The sequence below is a fragment of the Xiphophorus hellerii genome, chromosome 23 (genome assembly GCF_003331165.1).
Source record: "Xiphophorus hellerii strain 12219 chromosome 23, Xiphophorus_hellerii-4.1, whole genome shotgun sequence".
Taxonomy (NCBI): domain Eukaryota; kingdom Metazoa; phylum Chordata; class Actinopteri; order Cyprinodontiformes; family Poeciliidae; genus Xiphophorus; species Xiphophorus hellerii.
In genome coordinates, this window is record NC_045694.1 from 26,504,797 (window position 1) to 26,517,065 (window position 12,269).

The following is a 12,269-nucleotide window of genomic DNA, read 5'->3' on the forward strand; positions in this document are numbered from 1 at the left end:
TTCTTTTTGCAAACATGTTTGTTAATTTTTTTCTGCAGCTCATCACATGACAGCAGATTTTTCTGACATCAGCAACATTCTGACCGAGCAGAACAGCAGCAGCGAGTTTCCCTCCATGATCGCTAACTTCACTGAAACGGCTCCACGAGCTGAAGACACTTTAAGGTTGGTCAAAACTTAAAAAAAATTTGGATCTCGTTAAAAATTGAATTCTACTCTGAATTCTAGAGTATAACTAATAACTTTCCTTTTTGGTCTAAATGAATATAATGTAAATGAACAACTTTTATTTTAATTTATTAAGTCCTCTATCATTTGCGTGTGCTGAAAAACAACAATGTAAAACAAACTAAACTTTGTTTGTTTTCTCCTTAAAGGGAAATTGTGTCCTACAGAACGAACAAACATCAATTGTTCCTGTTCATCCAGGGGCTGCGGAAGAAGAGAAGAGCAGATCCACTAGTGATGGATGATTAGGATCTGTGTTCACTGTGATATTATTCACCAACAATAATGTAGCTTATTAGTACGTTGTTACATAAAACCCTAAAGATAAAATGTACACTTCCAACTGTTGTGACCTGCATCTAATAACACAACAATTTTATCGCTTGTACTCTGTGTTTTTCTTTCTTGTTAAAACTCTGACATGATAAACAAATGTTTTTTTTTTTTTTTGTTTTTTTTTTGTTTGTTGTTTTTTTTTTGTATTTTTGCGGAGAATCGGTTGATGCGCTCTGATTGTGTATTAATGTGACTTTTACTACGAAACTTTATGGAGTTCCAGTTGTGTCCGGTAATAGCGGATTAAGTTCTATCTTGGTAAAATTATATTTCCAATTATTTACTATCATTTGTAATAAAGTGATGCCAACACCACGGATTCAACAGTGAGGAGTTTGTTCTAGTCATCTTAAAGATGGAAAGAGTCAATGTTGTGCTGATTCTGAGTAACTGAATGACTTTTTATTCATTTCAGAGTTCAATCAGCGAGGTTATTCATTTTGTGATGGTCCTAGTCTAAAAAAGAAAGAAACAAAGAAAGAAAGCAGCAAATGTACATGTTGGTTCCCCTGAAAATACGGATAAAATCAGTCATTGTAGGGTTAAAGTAATTTGAAGAGGGAGAAGCGTATAAACAAGTCAAGTCAATGACGAGTCAATGACATGATGCTTTCTGCATTTTTAACTCGGTTAACTTAACTTTTTGTTTTTTTTACTGACTTTAATACATTTAAATTGCTACGTTGTTTGATAAGTAGAATGGAAATGACTTTTTTTTGTAAATGGTCTTGTAAATTAGCGTTTTAAAAATCAACTGAATTGAATTAAGAAATTTGACCATCGGATTGGACTGAAGAGAAATGATGAGCAATGTTTTATGGGTGGATGAAAGCAAAGATTGGTATTTTTGTAACATCAAAAGTTCATTTTTGAGGCAAAACTAAGAAACTTATAAAAATTTCAAATTGCATTTTCCTACATACCGTTGCCTGGTGTTTTAGCAGGTAAAGGTTGTCAAAAACCATGATCTTAAATTTTATTTACAAAGATATAAGTCCTAATATTCTGTACAACATAATTCACAGGTTACAAATACTAAAAAAGTCAAGCATCAGAATCACTAAAAACTCATGGCAAAAAAAACTTGTGACAACAATCTTGCTCCTGAATTTGGGTCAGGAAAATAAAGCTAGAGAAGCAAACTCTTTCACAATTTAGATTTACAGATTCACAGGAAAAGCTACGTTTTCAACAACTATATAGATTTAGAAAAACAAAAAAACAAATTTTAGGCATACCTATTGTATTTCACCTGCCTCAGGGGCTTTGTTGGATCATTTTGTGTAGCATGATTTAGTAGTAAGATCATGTAGTATGATATTCACAGAGTGCAACATCAGTGTTTGGAATAAGTTTCGTATCTTTAATGGCAGGAAACATCATTTTTACATCAGTGGGATGTTAAAAGTCTTGTATCTAAACATCTTATGGGGAGGTTTTTATTGTTTCCTTATTTATTGTTTCCTTAAAACTGTTTAAGGAGTGTTGATTTCATCCAAAATTTTAAGAGATTATAAAGTTAAAAACAAAACTCAAATGAAAATGTACTACATGGCATGCATTTGAAGCTTTGACCCAACACAGGGCAGGCTGTACACTGTGATGGAGATATTTGTCTCTTTAAAGATCTGTTCCAGGATCTTTGACACCTTTGACCACTGCAGCTGGTCCAGGCCACAGCCAATTCTGAGGGAGGAGAATTGATTAATTATTCCCAATAAAGAATAAGATTTAAGGGTATTTATTATAGTCATTTATTCACAGTAGTTCCTACAAACCGGGGTATTGATATCCTATTGACACCATTTTCTAAGCAGTGAGATTTCATGTCTTCCAGACTCTGTCTTAGGTTGACATACGTGGGTTTCTGGCTGGCTTTTTTCTTTGTGATCTGAGACACATAATAGGAAAGATACAGTTACCAGATTGAATAATGAAACAGGTTTTGGTCCAATGCAGTATAATTGATTGTGGTATATTTGCCAGATAGTAGATGAAACGTTGATCATGTGTCAGGACAGCACACTGCCCCGGCAGCTTCTCTATTAGGACATAAAAAAAAAAAAAAAAAAAATACAAAACAGCATATGATTTAGCACTTGCTGTTGAAATCATACATTTGAATGAACTGCAAAAACATAAAACATTTTTTCCAAAACAAAGATTTTAGTAACTAGTCTGACTCACTCTGCTCCTTTAACTCTGAGACTCGACCAAACTTCTTCTTGAACATCACCGCTATGCCTGCTCCCATGCGACAGTCTTCACTGATGCAGTGGGCCAAGGATTCATCGCGTGGACAGGAGAACAAATCTCCGGTGACATACTTCAATGTCCAGTTGGTTGATTGATAGAGTTTCTCAGTTTTGCCCATGTTCATACTTTCTTCAAGCGCAATTTAGAGAAAACTATAACCACAAAGTACCAAGTTGGTAACGGCGTTTACTACAGCCTTGCTTATGCCCTCACCATGTGGCCCCACACTGGGCTGTGTCTCACTGTTCCTTAAAGCACCACCCACTTTGCAGAATTTTTTTCCGAATTTGTCTGGGGGTTGTTAGTCCTAGTAAACTATAATAAGCTGGATTTTCTGTTTGCCTCAAAAATGAACTTTTGATGTTACAAAAATACCAATCTTTGCTTTCATCCACCCATAAAACATTGCTCATCATTTCTCTTCAGTCCAATCCGATGGTCAAATTTCTTAATTCAATTCAGTTGATTTTTAAAACGCTAATTTACAAGACCATTTACAAAAAAAAGTCATTTCCATTCTACTTATCAAACAACGTAGCAATTTAAATGTATTAAAGTCAGTAAAAAAAACAAAAAGTTAAGTTAACCGAGTTAAAAATGCAGAAAGCATCATGTCATTGACTCGTCATTGACTTGACTTGTTTATACGCTTCTCCCTCTTCAAATTACTTTAACCCTACAATGACTGATTTTATCCGTATTTTCAGGGGAACCAACATGTACATTTGCTGCTTTCTTTCTTTGTTTCTTTCTTTTTTAGACTAGGACCATCACAAAATGAATAACCTCGCTGATTGAACTCTGAAATGAATAAAAAGTCATTCAGTTACTCAGAATCAGCACAACATTGACTCTTTCCATCTTTAAGATGACTAGAACAAACTCCTCACTGTTGAATCCGTGGTGTTGGCATCACTTTATTACAAATGATAGTAAATAATTGGAAATATAATTTTACCAAGATAGAACTTAATCCGCTATTACCGGACACAACTGGAACTCCATAAAGTTTCGTAGTAAAAGTCACATTAATACACAATCAGAGCGCATCAACCGATTCTCCGCAAAAATACAAAAAAAAAACAACAAACAAAAAAAAAACAAAAAAAAAAAAAAACATTTGTTTATCATGTCAGAGTTTTAACAAGAAAGAAAAACACAGAGTACAAGCGATAAAATTGTTGTGTTATTAGATGCAGGTCACAACAGTTGGAAGTGTACATTTTATCTTTAGGGTTTTATGTAACAACGTACTAATAAGCTACATTATTGTTGGTGAATAATATCACAGTGAACACAGATCCTAATCATCCATCACTAGTGGATCTGCTCTTCTCTTCTTCCGCAGCCCCTGGATGAACAGGAACAATTGATGTTTGTTCGTTCTGTAGGACACAATTTCCCTTTAAGGAGAAAACAAACAAAGTTTAGTTTGTTTTACATTGTTGTTTTTCAGCACACGCAAATGATAGAGGACTTAATAAATTAAAATAAAAGTTGTTCATTTACATTATATTCATTTAGACCAAAAAGGAAAGTTATTAGTTATACTCTAGAATTCAGAGTAGAATTCAATTTTTAACGAGATCCAAATTTTTTTTAAGTTTTGACCAACCTTAAAGTGTCTTCAGCTCGTGGAGCCGTTTCAGTGAAGTTAGCGATCATGGAGGGAAACTCGCTGCTGCTGTTCTGCTCGGTCAGAATGTTGCTGATGTCAGAAAAATCTGCTGTCATGTGATGAGCTGCAGAAAAAAATTAACAAACATGTTTGCAAAAAGAAGTGGCAATACCGTGTTTTCACTTAAGACTTATAAAATAGTTTCATGATTTTGGTTATGCCTGTAGAATTTAAACTGAGGTAACACTGAACAATAAATCGTTGGGTAAATAGTTTGAAAAAGAGAAGATATTAAAGACACGCTAACCTAAATGGCTGCAAATGCAACCATTGCTGAAAATGAATCAAACTCATGTGTAATGTTTCACCTCTCTGCAAAACTTTGAGTCACTAAGCTTTATTCTTTTTAAACCTTTGCTATTTGATCAGTTTGATTTCAAAAGGGGAACAATGACTTTTTAATATAACAGAAACATAAAATCTAGTCTTTTTACATCTTTAAGATAACTAGAACAAGACTCACTGTGAACACTGAGGGCGATGAGTTCAGCCAAAAGTAAAACATTCAGGATTCCCAAACATACAGCCGCACGGAGGCAGAGCCTCTCTTTGGAGCTGTTCGAACCTTAACAAAAACCTCAACCTTAGCAAAATTGAATTCATTACATGCTAAATTTCTCTGTAACTTTGTTCTTACCTGTGTGATTAGATGCAGTTTTTCCAACAGGTTCCATATTGACGTAAATCTCCTCCATCGCTTCAGACTCTGTGCAAGCTTTAAACATTGACTATAAAATCCACAGCAGTAGTGGAACTAAGTGGAAAAAAAACTGTGGGAAAGAGATGAGATGTCTGGTGTTCAACAAAACAAAAGGTAAACATATTTTAGAGATAACAACCAAATAAAGAAATTCATGAACACAGATTCAGTATTAGTTTCTTAAATATCTTACACAACATAAAATTCTTGAAGGTTTCAATAGTTTCATAAGTTCATATTTGCTGATTCGGTTCTGTATCAATTAATATTTATTTATCCTTTTTCTTCGTTTTCCTTCAGCTTGGTTAATCCTACTCATAATAAACACATTACACTTTTCCATGGGTGAAAAATAATCGACTCTTTCCATCTTTAAGATGACACAAAATTAAAAATAGTTTTAAATCACAGATATAAGGATGAAAAAATACATCTGATGTTGTGATGTTCTTGCTTCATCTTGCTCCTGCGGATGGCTGTGTCCAAAAAATATTTCCTAAAGATTAATAAATTGTTGGAACAGATGCCCAACAGTTTTACAGGTCTCGTTCTGTCCTGATAACTAGTCACAGCCTTGCTCTCGGTAAAAACAACTATCATCTTTGTATTTTGCTTTCTAAATCCTCTTTTAACCCTGTTTCTTGTCCAGTAGCAGAAACACTTACATTAAGAAACCACAGGTGTTGAACTGAAATCCTCCTTTAGTCCAGAAAATGTAAAATACCTGAATTGCATTATTACAAAACTTCTATAACCGTTGGATCGAATAATTATGGAATTGTACGTATTTATTCATATTTTAAAGATATGTACTTTTAGGACTGCCATCTAGTAAAAACAAGCTGCATGAGCTGGCTAGTACTGTCTAAAACTCAGTCACCATATCTTCTAAAACAGCCATGAGGCAGATCAACAGTTTGACAAACAGTTTGCTTTGTGAAGCACCGCCTCGCTGGGAGGGAATCAAAAGGCTAACATGCCAATCAGGTGCAAGTTGGGCGGGTTAAAGTAAGAGAAACCCGATACTGCATTCAGAGCACGATGAAGACCAGCAAGCAAAATATCAGAGTTCAGGAGATACAAGATAGAAAATTTGACTGAATCAAGACATTGCCCAGAAGTTCAGACTGGGAAGCTAACTGGCACATTGCTAGCTAAGTTTGTGGAGCAGGAAAATAGACCGTATTTACTTTAATTTATGCAAACCAAATGCCTCAAAAGATTCAATTACTGCTACATATAAAAGACAAGTGTAGTTACACCGTGTAATTTTGGCAAACAATATTCTTAAACTCATCCAAAATATTATTCTCCGTAAAACTTCTTTTATTTTCTGCTTACAGCAGCAGCAGCAATATATTTGCTACATAGATTAAAGATTCATGGTCTCATTATTTGACATGGTTGTTCTGTTTAAAACCTTTTGGTTTGCTTGAGCAGAAATGGCGTAGTGTCTGGGCATGTTAAAATGTTCAACTTTTATCACCCAAAATCCTCATTACTTTCAAATAGTTCACTTTTTATTTTATTTTACTTGTTGCATGGACTCAACTTAAATAGATTAACTTATAAAGCTTTTTTTTTATATATCCAAATGTTCCTGCCACTTGTTTAAGATGAGTACAAACAACAAGTCGACGATAATTAAGTGATGTTCGCTTGAACTTTTTTTTAAGTCTAATGTTTTATTTTACAGTGAGGAAGGCCGAAGTCTAGCTTTAGCAGATGGCTGAAGGCGTCTGATCCGCTTCAAACTCAGTACCTGTTTGCTCCAAGGCAAAACTTTGGTAAGGTTAAATTTAGTGGCTAAAGAAAGTCAGACGGTTTATTCTCCAATGTGAGAAATCCCTTGAGGTAGTCAAGTTTCTTGTTTGATCAGATCTTGTTAGTCAGTATGATTACTAATTAACGGTTGATTCTTTTGTATCTAGATGCAATGTAATCATTCAATTCACAATTGAAGTTTTATTATGGGGATGCAGCAGATTAAATATTTCATAGTATATTTCATTGATTCCTTTCATACAGTCTAAACTCCCTGAAAAAAAAGACCTTTCAGAGAAATATAATTTTGATTGCTTTGAGTATTATGATATTTTACTTAATCTGACTGATATGATCTTCTTTAGCGCATACTGATGCTTCATATTGATCATTTATAAGCTTATCGATCACAAGAGGTGTTGAACTGTCTGTTAGAGAACATTAGTGAACATCATCATTAGGACCAAGGAACAAAAGCTGCAGATCATTTTTAAGGTAACAAAACAATTCACCATTTTGTGAGCAACTCTTGGAGCATGGTTGTGTAGTGAGTATGTTTTATTTTTATTTTTAGGTAAAGTGTACCAATAGCAAACTTAGTCAATGTTATTATAAGTGGGGCTAGCTGTCAGAAGATGTAAGTAAGTCTCCGTGAGAGGGAGTATTTAAGAAAAAACACAAATTCACTGATTGAATTTTTGGCTGATAGCCAGCATATATTTGAATTTGTGCAACAAACACCAAAAGAAAAAAATACTATATGATAAATATTTACACATTGAGTAAATCAATATAAATCCAAGGGAACCTCACCATGGCCTGTTTAGTCCCTGTCAGATATTGTTCAGAAATAAATTTACAAATGAGGAACTTTTACTAAAATGTTTCACACTAGCAAGTGTTACAGAAAAAAAAATCTGAGTTTCAAATGTATTTAAACCAAGATTTACTATTTTGGAGAAAGCATGAAGCAGTGGGAAGATAAGTGTTGGTACAACAGCAAGAAAAAACCTGAACAAAATCATTTACAATGATGCCAGACCAAATTCTGGAAAAGTCTGGACAAATTCTTTAACTGCGGAAAGATAAAAGTTAAATTTGAGTAGGCCTGTTTACTGTCTGTCACATATTCTTAAGAAGTACGTGTACAAATGAGGAACATTTACTAAAATGTATCACACTAGCAAGTGTTCCAGAAAAAAAAAATCTATAAGAGTTTAAAATTGAAGTGATGAAGGAAATCACAAATTCATAGTCAGCACTGGCTAATTGTGCTACCATATATAATGCAGTAAAATAGTTAAACTAGGTTTTCTTTAGGGACTTTTGTTTCTATATGTCTTTATATACAAACACACACACACACACACCCACACACACACCCACACACACACACACACACACACACACACACACACGAATGGCTTGGTGAGCAGCACTGTCATGGGGCCTCCTCCCAAAAGTCACGAGAATGAATCCTGTGCTGGCCTTTACATCATATCAATCAACCCCCTATAGAGACCCTATTGGGATGATCGGAAATATACAGAACCACACGTGTCACGCATGATGACCGGAGGTCATGAGTATCTTCCTGATGGCTGTGGCGTGTACCGCTTCAGGCAGTATATCAGAAAGACCTTCTGTTTAAAAAAACGGAGGTAATTACAACATTCTATTTCAATATACTATATTGTATGTTACTAATGATTTTCTAACACCGAACCCCTTGTCTCTGCTTCTATTGGCTAATTCAAACTCATAGAGGTCAGAAGGAGTTCCCCTTAAACACTGTATGGCATTGAGACATCCTGAGGGACATCTCTGTACAGTATTCTGCCTGGACACACGCACAAACACGAACGGCTTGGTGAGCAAAACCGGAGTTAATTACAACATTCTATTTAAGTATATTATATTGTATATTATTCTTGATTATTTAACACTTATTGTTTTTTATACTTTAATTGTATTACTCATAAAACTCGGAGCCTGTCTCTGTTTCTATTGGATGAATTGAAATTAGCGGGAATATAGTGTAACACGTGCTAAGCACGCTGAGGTCATGAGACATCCTGGGGGTCATATGACCGGATGGGGGGAGGGGCATCATGTGACCGGATGGGGGGAGGGGCATCATGTGACCGGAAATTAAAATCAATTAGTCACGGGTCATTAATCACTCATCAATCAAACTCCGATTAAATTTTGACAGAAGGGTGTCCATTAGGTCTCTCTAAGGCATGTGGTCTTTTATTCATTTTTGTTCTCTTACGAAAATAAATCTGAAAAATTGGATGTGCGTTTCTATTCGCCCCTCAGAACTGCACCTTTAAAGATCCACCAGCAGGTCAAACTCAGACTGGATGAAGGCCATCTGTCAGGATCAGATATCAAGTTTTACCACAGAATCCCAGTTTGTTTCCAGTTTGTACTTTAACTACGCCATCTTAACACATGGATAGCCTTTGATCAAACCATCCCACTGCATTTCCCTCCTGCCACAGGGCATCCTTAAAAAGTCTTAAATACATGTATCTAAAATTAAGCCCTTAAAACGTCTTAAATTCATTTTAAAAAATAAGTTGGCCTTAAATACGTTAATTAAAGGTCTTAAATTTTGTTGTGGTGAGACTATTTCATCTCATATATTCTATGGTTTTTTTCTCGCGGGACTTTTCCGTCAGGGAAAAGTTTAAATCGCACACAGAAATTGTTACGTTGTGACTCACTGCTAGCATCCTATTGCTAGCTGGCTAGCTTTATTTGCGTCTAGGCTCAACGGTTGTCTGAATATTCCCTTCGGAATATTCTGAGGCGTCGCAGAGCAGCTGGATTAGGTCTGAGATTAAATTACACACAGGTGGACTCTGTTGAGTCATTGGTAATCTTCAGGCAACTTCTGAAGGCAATTTGTCGCACTCAGAGAAACGGGGCTGAACACTTTGGCTCACAGCACTTTTCAGTGTTTTATTTGTAAAAAAGAAAAGAAAAGAAGTTTCAAATCTTGCATAACTTTTTTTCTACTTCACATTAAGGTCCAATGAAATATGTTGATATTTATAATGTGACAAAATATGGAAAAGTTTAAGCAGAATGAACACTTTTTCAAGCCATCGTACTGTATATGCAGCCGCCTGGGGTTCGATTCCCGACCCCTGTGAACTTTGCTGCATATCAACCCCCTGATCCTCTTCTCTCTCTAAAAAGTGCAAATCCCACTTTTAGACATTTTCTTTTTTAATTAATTAATTTAAATAAACCCATCTCAGTTTTTCCTTTCACGTAAAAACTTCTCCACTTCTTTGTGCCGCCTCCACAAGACGCATTTAAAGGTCGTTGCTGTAATGTGACAAAATGTGAAAGAGTTCAACGCCACTTACTGACTGTGGGTGAACTGATGACGTGCCGTTGCCGTTCAGCCCTCGGTTTCCCCTGCTGGACGTTTATCCAAGGAGACTCCGTACGCTTTAGAGCTCCGTATATTTTGAAATCTAGGTTCAGCCACACTGAGCATAAAAACCCCAGCTGCTTACCGAAGTCTGCTCCGAGTTCTTCTCATCGCTTCCTTCGGTTTGAAAGTTAAACACACCTCCAGAAGCTGCAGACTTTCTGTGCTTGAATTTTTTATTTTGTTTTGTTTTTGGGGAGGTCTACACATGATGCCTGGTGAATCGTTCTTCGTCTTGACGGACATTTATGTATTCTGGTCTGACCGGTCAGCGAGGCGTCTTTTCGCTGTCGTTTTCTGAAGGAGATTCTTTTGGAGGCTTTGTTCTTATTCTTCTCGGTCTTCCTCAATTTTGCCGCCTAACCGGTTCTAACAAGAGGACCTCCTGTCCCTTATTCCAAGTCTTTATACAGATTCGAGGTGGACACATTTATTGGCATTTTAGGCACCAATTACAGGTGGAAAACTTTAAAAAAATAAATAAATTCAGCTTTCATTGCAGCAAGAAAATCTCCAGCTAAAAACAAAAATGTAAAAAAAAAAAACAACACTTTTTATTAGATTATGTTAATAAATTCAACAAGGGGAAAAGAAAACCCATTGCAAAAACATATATTGTCTTAAATAAAATCACCAGTGGAACAGTGAGTCGTTCCCTTTAACAAACCCAGTCAAATAAATGTTGAGTTTTTTTAGGAACTTCTTTCCTGGGGTTTAAATATGAAGATACAGCCACAATCCACCAGATCAATTATCTCGGCGTCTTGTGGGTCTTTAACTAACCTCACAACTGGTTGCTTGGAAATGGGGTCGGAAAAAAACCTTTTCTCTCCAAACAGAAACATGTGGAGTTTGCTGAACTCTGCTGGGACTTTAACTGGAACAGTGTCAAACAAGACTAAGACTGAGCTTTATGGCAACGAACGAGCTCTCCAGGTGGATTTGTTGGATAAATATATGAAAAATCAACTCATGCTCTAATGTATGGTGGAGGATGCATGATGCTGTGGAATGGCCATAAATCCCTCTCTTTACGCTCCAACCTGAACAGACTGGCCAAAGGTTAGTAAACAAAGCATCTACAGTTTATGCCAATAATTGTGTCGCATTGATTTTTCTAAAAACAATGAGATTTTTCCACTTTCAATGTCTTCCAAAAAAAAAAATATATATATATATATATATATATATATATATATACAGTATATCTAAGTGAGAATTGATATTTGTATAATAAAACTTCATTTTATTTTTACCAGTTTTCCAGCTGAGTAATCAGTTCATGTCAGCAGCAGCGTGATCACACTTACAGGCTAACATGTTCAGCAGCTAGATTCAGTTAGCCTGTGCTAACTTGGTGGTCTAACCAAGGCTAGCTTGACTCAACTAGCCTGAGCAAAGCTAGCTAGCTAGTTTGACTTCGTGAAATAGCTTGACTTGACGCTAACTTGGGCTAGCCGTTAGCCTGACCAACGCCAGCCGAGGCTAGCCTGACCAAAATTAGCTTGGGCTAGCCTGACTGAAGGAGCCTGTAAAGGTCTTAGAATAAGAAGATTTGCTTTTCAAACAGGACAAATATCCAAATAATATTAAAACAGGCTAGCATTAACTGACCTCCAGCATATTCAAAATGTATTATCTGTGTTTAAAAGCCAGGTCCATGCCAGAAAACCAACTAATTAAATGAACGACCAATAGAGCTGAAACGAGCTCTCAAATACCCCCCTAGCTAGAGACGGCTAAACAAAAGGAGCAAATGAAATGTAATCAAAATATGTAATCAAATATTAGATTAATTGGATGTAGTCTGTGTTTCTGGTGATCGACTTCAGGAAGAACAAAACAGACATCCAGCC

At 35.9% G+C, this 12,269-nt stretch overlaps 1 long non-coding RNA gene across 1 annotated transcript; it reads right to left on the minus strand.

The window, feature by feature from the left end:
- Positions 1-1,911: 1,911 nt before the first annotated feature.
- LOC116714132 (uncharacterized) lies at positions 1,912-2,511 on the minus strand. The gene is made up of 2 exons (XR_004338006.1): positions 2,343-2,511; positions 1,912-2,250 (listed from the first exon to the last, which is right to left on the minus strand). It is a non-coding gene; the product is annotated as an uncharacterized LOC116714132 (long non-coding RNA).
- Between the last annotated feature and the right edge of the window lie 9,758 nt (positions 2,512-12,269).